This window comes from Pan troglodytes, chromosome 5 (assembly GCF_028858775.2).
Source record: "Pan troglodytes isolate AG18354 chromosome 5, NHGRI_mPanTro3-v2.0_pri, whole genome shotgun sequence".
Taxonomy (NCBI): domain Eukaryota; kingdom Metazoa; phylum Chordata; class Mammalia; order Primates; family Hominidae; genus Pan; species Pan troglodytes.
The window spans coordinates 145,720,580-145,729,449 of NC_072403.2; positions in this window are offsets into that span (position 1 = coordinate 145,720,580).

Here is an 8,870-nt window from a genome sequence, read left to right on the forward strand (position 1 = left end):
CCCCTTTACAAAAGCTACCTGCGGACCAATCCTGGGGCTCATATTAATTTTACAGACGTCGGGCACCCAGGGTTGCCCCGAGTAGGGGAGGGTGGAGTGCGCGATGCCACGTGTAAGTTAGCAATCATCGGCTCTATTAAAGCGGTTCCATATCTTCCAGCCCCGCACTCATGATTCACAGTAATGCCTAGTGTTAGCACTCACTAATCGACAATTTGATGGGGAAGGTGAGGAGGAAAACGACCCTGGAAGCAGAGTGCTGGTTTCACACCCGCTGGGTATCTGTTACATGTGAATTTCCTCTGGCGCCAGCAGGTATTTTGAGCAGGCATCTAGAGGGATCCCAGAGGGGAAAGATGGGAGTGCGTAAGATGGAGCTGTAAGCCTGCGGATCAAAGCTTTAAATATCCCAGAGGAAATCGGTAACATCCGGATTGATTGGCCGAAGGGGTTTAAGTGGAATGGGGAAGATAATTCGAATTTCTGAGGTTTAGAGGAGCAGGGGAAGAGGGTGGAAAGGTAGGGAGTAAACAAGATCTCAGAGGAGAGCCCACATTAGACAGGCGCACATTGAAGATGGGAGGCTTTACCCTCGCTTTTAACCCTGGGAACCCCAGAGGGAAACTCCAGTCAGCAGATAGTGCCAGCGTGCAGGGGATGGGCTGCGACCGCTCCCAGTGACCCCACGAAACCCAGAGGGGAGGCTGAGGCTCTGAGGCCAGCCAGGGGAGCTGACGATCTCGCAGAGGCCGCGGCGAGTCTCCCCCGGAGGTCTAGGAGGCAGAGCCATTAAAGCCAGGCTGCCCGCTGAAACGCACAGTAAAAGTGACTGCGATTTATTTGGATTAGTCAGTATAAAGGTCTGGGGAGACAGCTATTTATTCGATACGGGACCTTGACAAATTGGGCAGTGCAAGAAAGGACAGTCCCTCTGACCTCAGGCGGTGCTGGGGCGGAAGGTAGGAACCTCCCACCTGCTCCTGGCCCCAGGGGGCGCGCATGCCCAGCGGGAGCGCATCTTCACCTGCGGCCGCGAGGCTGCAGCGCTGCCGGCCCCAGCCAGCCAGGGTGCCCTCTCCCGGCTTGAGGGGTTCGTATTGCTGCCTCCAGGCCTCCAAGGGAGATTTCCGCTCACTCTCTGGCGGCACCTTCTCCCCAGCTTCTGGGACGGTCACCAAATCTGAGATCCTGCCCGGTTACCCTGCAGGTGACCCAGTACCCCCGAAGGGTCCACCTGGATAAAAGTCGTTTGGTCTGGCAGCATCCGGGTCATATATCTGAGAGGTCGTTTAGAAGCCTTTTTTTTAAGCGCTGACAAGTGATTTGAACGTGAAATTTAATTCCACTTAATATGAAATGTAACTAAAATATACTGGTTCTTAACAGCAGATAACCCTTGGTGTCTCAGCCACTCTGCAGTAGATCCGCTCCAAAACCCTGCAAGCCTTGCTCCTACAGCTCTAACGTGAAAAGAACAAACCACTGCCACATTCATTCGTTCTGTATTTCCGAACTTTATTTATTTCTGTTGTTAGTGTATTAGGTGCTACATTAAAATCCTTTAAAAACAGAGACATTTGTATTAAATATCTACGCATCAACATAAATAGGTAAATTTCTAACTGCTATGCAATCAAAAGGAATTATTTTTCCAGAAGTCTATTACTTTTAATGTAATTTATTGCTGCCTCAGCTTTAAGGCCAATGCTGTCTTATCAGAATATGCAGGCTTAGATACCTAAAATACGTAGTTCTGAACAAGAACTCCCCGTTGATAACAAGTAAACCTAATCACTTTGCTTTCAGGATCTGAAACAGCACTTTTTGGACAATATCTAAAAAGCCGTGCATGAAGCAGTGAGGTTAATTTGTTTAATTGTTTGCTTTTATTTTGGTTAAAGACCTAAGACTGGGAGAATAAATTGAATAAAATTCTTTCTTATTCAGTAAAAGGAATCAGATCCCTTGAGTTAAAAAGATGAAAGTTCAATGTGGCCAGAAGATGAGGGTTTTAGCCCTTTTGATGGAGACTATTTGAACCTGAAAATTTTGCGTGGCTATCTATCTTGCTAAAAGTCAGGGTGAGATAAAGTGTAATCTGGCTCTGATTTCTGCTGGAAAGAAAACATTGAAATGACTGCTCATTTATCACTGTGCCCACCCTCCCCCTCCTCCACCTTGGTTTAATTGACAATGTAACACCGAGCTGTTTGTGTCTTCCCTTGACTGTTGGAAATGAAACCAATCCGGTTGAAAGGAGAGTTCTAAATTATCGGGTTTATTATGTAAAGAAATTATAAGAAAAAAAGTAGAGGAAGTAATTGTAAAAACTCTACTGTCTGCATGAACACTGGAGAACCATCTAAATTTTGTGATAATTCATCAGGCTTTCCTTCTTGTATGGCTGCTTGGTGAATCTGCATATATAGGTTCCCTGACAAAAGCAGCTATTTAAGAGTTTAGTCAAGATACTATTTGTGGCTCTGTTGTTAAACTGATTGCAAGACTACCTACTTAATGATTATGGAAAGCAAAATGATCAGGCCAGATAGTTATTTTAGCCAAGTAGGCACAGTATTAATTTCTTCTAAATAGATGTCTAAATTCTCAAAAGAAAAAATAACCAATATGCATATATATTAAAATTCAATCTCCATTGTAATCATTTATGTAATATTATAATAATAATAGGATTGTCTTTCAAGTGGTCTAATTGGTCAAAATTTCCTAATATATAACACCCAATATGGACAAGAATTCAACGAAACAGCCACTCCCAGATACTGTTTGAGAATATGTAAATTAGAACAACCTAGGAATGTCCAAAGGTATTAGTAAAAGAGTTTAAAATGCATATACCCTTTAACTTTAGCAATTCTATTTCAGGGAATTTATTTGATAAAAAATAAGGATATACACAAAGATTTTACTTACAGAATATTCACAGTAATAAAAAACTAGGAATAAATATATACAACATAAAAAATTGTTTTGTCATCAATTATGTCATAGAAGAAAATTTTATGACATCCAAAGATATTTATGACGTTAGATGACAAAATGGATTATCATAAAATATAATTCATCTTTTGTGAAAAATAAAGTCATAAAAAAGATCTGAGAAGATATATAGAGAGGTGGTTTATCACAGGATAATGATGTTCTACTTTTTTGTTCAAAAGTTTTACATGTATATAATTTTAAAATACAAAATGATTATACGATAGAAGTATTTTTCCTTTATCCATGTTGCAATTTAAGTTGTTGGCTTTTTTCTTATTGGTTTGAAAATTTCTTGATAGATTAAGGAAATGAGCTGTCTTTCTATCATATATTTCCAAATGTTTTTCTACTTGAAATGTGTCTTTCTATTTTGTTTATTTTTACATGTATATGTAAACACATTTATCAATCTATTCTTTCATGGTTTTTAGGTTTTACATTTGCTAAGAAAGCTCCCTCCTCTGCATACACACACACGATAAAATTACACTTTATAAAACTTTTCTCACTTCTCTTCTAGTACTTTTATAGTCTTAATTTTTTACTTTTAAATCTTCAGTCCATTTAGAAATTATTTGGGTTCAAGCAGTGAAGTAAGGATACAGTTTATTTGTCCTAACACAATTTATGGAATATATTTTTCCATTGATCTAAAATATCAGCTATCCCATAAATTAAATTTTTATTTATATTTGAGTTTCTAGGCTCTTCACATTGGTTGAATAATGTGTCTGTTTACTCAGGTGTCAACACATAATTATTTAAATTAGTATATATATGTTAATTTATGACATCATTCCTCTCTCATTACTTTATTACTTATTCTTTTCTTTCATGTTTCTGGCAATATAAGAACAAGTGTACCTAGCTTTAAAAAATGTACATATATTATGTTTGGGATTGCATTGGATTTATTAATTAGGGAGAATTAGTGTCTTCAAAATATTGAATCTTCTGACCCAAGAGCAACTATGGTTTTATGGCAGACGTTTTTTTCCCCAAGTTATAAAAATGTTCCTCAGTGAGATTTAGATTGTCCAGGAAGAAGTATATTATACTGATTAAGAGCATAGACTCATGTTTATGAGACCTTGAGTAAGCTGCATAAACACTTTGTACCTCCATTTTCTCACAGACAAAATAGAAATAACGATAGCACCTGCCTCAGGGAGTGGTAATAAGAATTAAATGAATTAAAATAATGTAAAGTTCCATTCAAAGCACTTAAACAATGTTTGGCACTAGCAAATGCTCCAAAAAAAATTCTTCTTTTTATTAGGTCCTGAGCATTGCTTTTTGAGTTTTTTTCTAAATATTGTTTCCTTTGTTTTATTGTTTTATTATTCTTATCCTTTCCATAGCTTTTAATTGATTCTCTTCAGTTATCCAGGTATACAGGTTTATGATCTGAAAACAATAATAAATTGTCCTACGCAGTTTACTAATTCAATTTCTTCCTCTTGTTTACTTGCCTTGGCTAAGACTTCCAGAACCATAATAAATAATAGTAGAGATAATATATCTTTTGTCTTTGACTTCAGTGAGACTGTGTCTAGTGCTTCATCATATGTTTTTGTGATATTATTAACATTTCTATTTAGTTATAAGATTTTATTTCATTTTTATTTACTTTTTTAATTTTTATTTTAGGTTTTGGGGTACATGTAAAGGTTTGTTACATAGATAAACACGTGTCACATGGGTTTCTTGTACATATTATTACATTACCCAGGTATTAAGCTCAGTACCCAGTAGTTATCTTTTCTGTTCCTCTCCCTCCTCCTACCCTCTACCCCCAAGTAGACCCCCATGTCTGTTGTTTCCCTCTTTGCGTTCATAATTTCTTATCATTTAGCTCACACCTATAAGTGAGAATATGTGGTATTTGGTTTTCTGTTCCTGTGTTAGTTTTCTAAGAATGATAACCTCCAGCTCCATCCATGTTCCTGCAAAAGACATGATCTTGTTATTTTTTATGCCTGTATAATATTCCATGATGCATATGTACCACATTTTCTTTATTCAGTCTGTCATTGATGGGCATTTAGATTAAGTCCATGTCTTTGCTACTGTGAACAGTGCTGCAGTGAACATTCACGTGCATGTGTCTTTATGGTAGAATGCTCTATATTCCTCTGGGTATGTACCCAGTAATGGGATTGCTGGGTTAAATGGTAGTTCTGCTTTTAGCTCTTTGAAGAATCTCCATACTGCTTTCCACAATGGTTGAACTAATTTACACTCCCACCAACAGTGTGTAAGGGTTCCCTTTTTTTTGCAACCTTGCCAGTATCTGTTTCTTTTTTTTTTTTTAACTTTTTAATAATAGCCATTCTGACTGTTGTGAGATGTTATCTCATTGTGGTTTTGATTTGCATTACTTCAATGATCAATGATATTGAGCTTTTTTAAATATGCTTGTTGGTCAGATGTATGTCTTCTTTCTTTTCTTTTCTTTCTTTCTTTTTTTTTTTTTTTTTTTTTTGAGACAGAGTCTCGCTCTGTTACCAGGCTGGAGTGCAGTGGCACGATCTCGGCTCACTGCAACCTCCGCCTCCTGGGTTCAAGTGATTCTCCTGCCTAAGCCTCCCAAGTAGTTGGGACTACAGGCACACGCCACTACACCTGGCTAATATTTTTATTTTTAGTACAGATGGGGTTTAACTATGTTGACCAGGATGGTCTGGATCTCCTAACCTTGTGATCTGCCCGCCTCGGCCTCCCAAAGTGCTGGGATTACAGTCACGAGCCACCGTGCCCGGCCCATATGTCATCTTTTGAGAAGTGTCTGTTCATGTCTTTTGCCCACTTTTTAATGGGGCTGTTTGTTTTTCTCTTGCAAATTTGTTTAAGTTCCTTATAGATGCTAGATATTAGATCTTTGTCAGATGCATAGTTTGCAAATATTTTCTCCCATTCTTTAGGCTACCTGTTTATTCTGTTGATAGTTTCTTTTGCTGTGCAGAAGCTTTTAAGTTTAATTAGATCCCATTTGTCAATTTTTGCTTTTGTTGCAGTTGCTTCTGGTGTCTTTGTCATAAAATCCTTGCCCATTCCTATGTCCAGAATGATATTGCCTAGTTTGTCTTTCAGGGTTGTTATAGTTTTGGGTTTTACATTTAAGTCTTTAATCCATTTGGAGTTAATTTTTGTATATGGTATAAGGATGGGGTCCAGCTTCAATCTTCTGCATATGGATAGCCAGTTATCCCAGCACCATTTATTGAATAGGAACTCTTTTCCTCATTGCTTGTTTTTGTGAGCTTTCTCAAAGATCAGATGGTTATAGATGTGTGGCTTTATTTCTGGCTCTATATTCTATTCCATTGGTCTATGTGCCTGTTTTGTGCCAGTACTGTGATGTTTTGGTCACTGTAGCCTTGTAGTATAGTTTAAAGTTGGATAACGCGATTCCTCCAGCTCTGTTCTTTTTGCTTAGAATTGCCTTGGCTATTTGGGCTCTTTTTGGTTTCATATAAATTTTAAAATAATTGTTTCTGGTTCTGTGAAGATTGTCATTGGTAGTTTAATAGGAATAGCATTAAATCTGTAATTTGCTTTAGGCAGTACAGCCATTTTAATGATATTGATTATTCTATCCATGAGCATGAGATATTTTTCCATTTGTTTGTATCTTCTCTGATTACTTTGAGCAGTGTTTTGTAATTCTCATTGTAGAGATCTTTCACCTCCCCAGAGAGTTGTATTCCTAGCTATTTGTGTGTGTGTGTGGCAATTACGAATGGGAATGCCTTTCTGATTTGGCTCTCAGTTTGGTTGTGGTTGGTGTATAGGAATGCTAGTGATTTTTGTACATTGACTTTGCATCCTGAAACTTTACTGAAGTTGTTTATTAGCTGAAGGAGCTTTTGGATCGAGACTAGGGGGTTTTCTAGATTCAGAATCATGTCGTCTGTAAACAGACAGAGTTTGACTTCCTCTTTTCCTATTTGGATGCCCTTTCTTTCCTTCTCTTGCCTGATTGCTCTGGCTAGGACTTCCAATACTATCTTGAATAGAAGTGATGAGAGAAGGGATCTTTGTCTTGTGCTCGTTTTTAATGGGAATGCTTCCAGCTTTTGCCCATTCAGCATAATGTTGGCTGTGAGTTTGTCATAGATGGCTCTTATTATTTCGAGATATGTTCCTTCAATATCTAGTTTGTTGAGAGTTTTTAACATGAAGAGATGTTCAATTTTATCAAAAGCCTTTTCTGCATCTATTGAGATAATCATGTGGTTTTTGCCTTTAGTTCTGCTTATGTGATGAATTAGATTTATTGATTTTTATATGTTGAGCCAACCTTGCATCATGAGATGAAGCCTACTTGATCACGGTGGATTAGCTTCTTGATGTGTAGCTGGATTTGGTTTGCAAGTATTTTGTTGAGGATTTTTGCATCAATGTTCATCAAGGATATTTGCCCAAAGTTTTCTTTTTTTGTCATGTCTCTAGTCGGTTTTGGTATCAAGATGATGCTGGCCTCATAGAATGAGTTGGGGAGAAGTCCCTTCTCCTCAGTTTTTTGGAATAGTTTCTATAGGAATGGTACCAGTGCTTCATTTTACATCTGGTAGAATTCAGCTGTGAATCCATTAGATCCTGAGCTTTTTTCAGTTGGTAGGCTATTTATTACTCATTCAATTTCGGAGCTCATTATTGGTCTGTTCAGGGAATCAATTTCTTCCTGGCTCAGTCTTAGGAGGGTGTATGTGTCCAGGAAGTTATCCATCTCTTCTAGGTTTTCTTGCTGGTGTGGTTAGAGGTGTTCTTAGTAGTTTCTGATGGTTGTTTTTATTTCTGTGGGGTCAGTAGTAACATTCCCTTCATCATTTCTAATTGTATTTATTTAGATCTTCTCTCTGTTCTCCTTTTTTAGCCTAACTAGTGGCCTACTTATTTTATTATTTTTTTCAAAAACCCAACTCCTGTATTCATTTATCTTTTGAATGGTTTTTCCTGTCTCAATTTCCTTCAGTTCAGCTCTAATTTTTGTTGTTTCTCATCCTCTGCTAGCTTTGGGGTTGATTTTTTCTTGCTTCTCTAATTCTTTCAGTTGTGAAGTTAGGTTATTAATTTGAGATCTTTCTAACTTTTTCATGTGGGCATTTAGTGCTATGAATTTGCCTCTTAACACTGCCTTAACTGTGTCCCAGAGATCCTGGTATTTTGTATCTTTGTTCTCATTATCTTCAAAGAACTTCTTGATTTCTGCCTTTATTTTATTATTTACCCAAAAGTCATTCAGGAGCATGTTGTTTAATTTTCATGTAATGTTATGGTATTGAGCAATATTCATTGTGTTGACTTCTATTTTCATTACACTGTGGTACAAGAGTGTGTCTGGTATAATTTCACCTCTTTTACATTTGTTGAAGACTTTTTAATGTCCAATTATGTGGTCGATTTTAGAGTATGTGCCATATGGTGATGAAAAAAATATATATTCTGTTGTTATGGGGTGGAGACTTCTGTAAACATCTATCACATCCATTTGGTTCAACCCTAATGTTAGGTCCTGAACATCTTTGTTAATTTTCTGCCTTATCTGTCTAATACTGTCAGTGGAGTGTGGAAGTCTCCCACTATTACTGTGTGGTAGTCTATGTTGCTTAGAACTTGCTTTATAAGTCTGGGTACTCAATTCATCAAGAAGAAGTCATTATCCTGTGTTGGGTGCATATATATTTAGGATAGTTAGGTCTTCTTGATAAATTGAACCCTTTGCCATACGTAATACCCTTCCTTGTCCTTTTTTATCTTGTTGATTTGAAATCTGTTTTCTCTGAAATTAGAATTGAAGCCCCTGCATTTTCCATTTGCTTAGTAGATTTTTCTCTACCCCTTCATAGAATGTCATTCCCTCA